Source organism: Monodon monoceros, unplaced genomic scaffold, assembly GCF_005190385.1.
Source record: "Monodon monoceros isolate NGI ecotype Baffin Bay Population unplaced genomic scaffold, NGI_Narwhal_1 Super_Scaffold_19, whole genome shotgun sequence".
Classification (NCBI taxonomy): domain Eukaryota; kingdom Metazoa; phylum Chordata; class Mammalia; order Artiodactyla; family Monodontidae; genus Monodon; species Monodon monoceros.
This window is the reverse complement of record NW_021703775.1, coordinates 12,715,053-12,717,803: the sequence shown is the minus strand read 5'-3', so window position 1 is coordinate 12,717,803 and position 2,751 is coordinate 12,715,053. Positions and strand designations below refer to the sequence as shown.

Below are 2,751 nucleotides of genomic sequence, written 5' to 3'. Positions count from 1 at the left end.
GACCCTGGGAGGTGTCCCCTCTGAGCTGCCTGGTGCACCTTCTCTCCATGCTTCAGACCCTGGGAGGTGTCCCCTCTGAGCTGCCTTGTGCACTTTCTCCCCATGCAGGTGCAGGAGTTTCTCAGGGGGCTGCCCAGCTGGGTCTGGAGCCAGCGGGCTGTGCGCTGTTCCCTGGCTGCTCTGTGCTCTCACCGTGGCTGGCCGGCCGTGTTGGGCCTGGTCACCGGGGAGGCGGGGAGGGAGTCGTGGATGATTGCTGGGGGTGCACCCCCAGGGCCAGACAGTGCAGGAACATCACTGCTTCCTGTGAAACTTTCAGGGCCTGCAAATGAAAGGTCTGGGGCTCAGGGGCAACCTTGGCTCCAAGATTTTGGACCCCCAGATCCTAAAACCTGTGCAGGTGGGGCCCGCTGCCTCCATTACCACAGGTCTGGCTCTGAGCCTTAGTTTATCTGGTCCCCAGGTCAGATCCAGAGGTCTTGGCCACAGGGCTTCCACCCTGTCAAACGTTGGGAATCCCTGGAATAAAAGTGCAGGTTCAGTGCGATGGTGACTCTGCGTGCCCTGTGGGCAGAGCCCAGTGCCTCTCAGGTGGTGATGGTGGTGCCATGGTGTCCCTCATCCATCTGCTGCCCCAGGTTGCCAGCAGGGCAGGTGGCACAGGAGTTGAGGTTCAGGATCACCAGATCCAGGCCATGTAGGAAAGCAGGGGCCTCAAACTAGGTCAAGTTGCCCTGTTGCTCATGTACCAGGTTCACCATCCTTATTAAACCAAGTCATGATCATAGCAGCGAGAAGCAATGGTCCCTCTTTAAACACTAAATAAAGTCCAAATGCCTACATTTCCACAGGTACCTCCATAATCACGCTGCTTCAGAGAAGTCAAGTTGTTCTTTCCACTGAAGACACGACTGACGCTCTCCCCTCTCCATGCCTTTGACCCTACACTTGCCTCTGGGAGACTGTCCTTCTTTGATGAACCCACAAGTCCCATCTCACAGGCTATTTGTCTTGGTTCCTGGTACTTGATTACTGTGTCTTGTTTACTCGTCAGCGCAGCTGGAAATAAGGACTCCTGTTTCCTAACTCTGGCAGAACTCCAACTGTAGCTTTCTTAAGCTGTGTATTCCCTTCTGCCCTGTTTTATGGTTATCCACTTGAGACATTATCTTCCTGTCTCTAAGCTCCTTGAAGGTAGGAACAATTGTTTAACGCAAGGGCTAAAACTTTTTGGATTTGCCCCTATTGATTAAAAATCTTTTAATATGTTCTCCCAACATATGTGTACTAAATTATGTATAAACTACACAAACCGTGTGCTAAAATAGACATGAAGGAATAATAACACCTATATTTATCTTTTCTCCCCATTCTCCAATGGATTGCCTGTGGGCCTGTCTTTGGCAGTCCTGGTTGAACACAGTGCCTGTTACATTCCAGAACCAGCAGGAACCAGGGGCATAGCTCCCCTGTGATTGCACATCTGCCAGATACTGTGCGATGACTCTCAAAGTGTGGTCCCTGGGTTTATCCAAAATACACTCTCCTGGCCCCTACCCCAGACCTTCAAAGGCAAATCTGTGGGCGTGCGTGCGCCATCTTCAGTCCTTACAAATGCCCCAAGTAAGTTTCGACCCTCTCACTCGGGAAACCTTGGCCAGAGGCTTTAAGTGTATAAATAATTCTCTTCCACAGGGAGATAGGCTTTTTCACAAGGGCATGCTTTCTTCCTGCTACTGTTTTCATGATCTAGCCTGCACTGTCCAATTCAGGAGCCACTAACCATATGTGACTGTGGAGCCCTTGCAATGTGAATCGTCTGACTGAGGAACTGAATTTTAAATTTTATTTAAGTTTAACTTACATTTAAATTTCAAAACTGTTACTTGATTCAGTCATTGGAAAGCTTTTAGGTATGATTGGAAAAATGCAGATATGTGAATCTGCTTTTTCAGCTGTGAAGTTTATGATGTACATAAAATACAGATAAGTATTTCCAATGTTCTGATTGACATGTGTCACAAATGTAAACTGCATATTGGATTTCAAAGGCTTCCAATGAAAAAAATCTAAACTATCTCATTAATAATTTTATACAGATGACCTGTTGAAAGGATGATATTTTGATGTATTGAGTTAAATAAAACACGTTATCAAAATTAATTCCGTCTTTTTCCTTTTCCTTTTCCAGGGACATTTAAAGTTATGTATGTGGTTCGCCTTTGTCTCACATTGTATTTCTACGGACAGCAGTGATCTAGGCTTTGGGTACACATGAACACATGTCAGATAGTTGTGGATTTAGTTATATTACTGGGTTCAAATCTCATGTAGATTGAGGGAGGGGGTTAGACAAACACAAGCGTGTGTACGTCAACACAAGCCTGAGGCTCTGGTCTGGGGGGGGCGGGGGGGGCCCTCTGGAAGGCAGTTAAGGCAGGCACAGCGTGGAGGTATTTTTGGCCACTAGAGGGCGCTGTTACTACCACTCTGAGGGCCGCTGTGAAAGGAGCCAGTGGGCATCTGGCCTGCAAAGCTGCCTTTCCCGGCCCCCGAAGTCCAAAGGAGCTTCTGGGCCACCCAGCTTGATCTCTGCCTGCTACCTCCACATCAGAACCACTAGCTCCGCATCTACTTGGTGCCCAGGGGCTGAAAGGAGAGGCCGGAGGGCATCCTCTTACTGGAAAACTTGACATCGAAGCATGGCATTCAGCACGTAGAGAGAGGGCAGGAATGCTGGACGCACAGGAG

At 48.7% G+C, this 2,751-nt stretch overlaps 1 protein-coding gene across 1 annotated transcript in view; it reads left to right on the top strand.

Moving 5' to 3' along the window:
- The window catches only part of THNSL2 (threonine synthase like 2), a 17,442-nt gene extending 15,298 nt beyond the window's left edge, over positions 1-2,144 (top strand). The window contains exon 10 of the mRNA XM_029232405.1: positions 12-2,144. The gene's annotated coding sequence lies outside the window, so the exon portion shown is untranslated. The remainder of the gene's footprint in view (positions 1-11) is intronic.
- Positions 2,145-2,751: the final 607 nt, after the last annotated feature.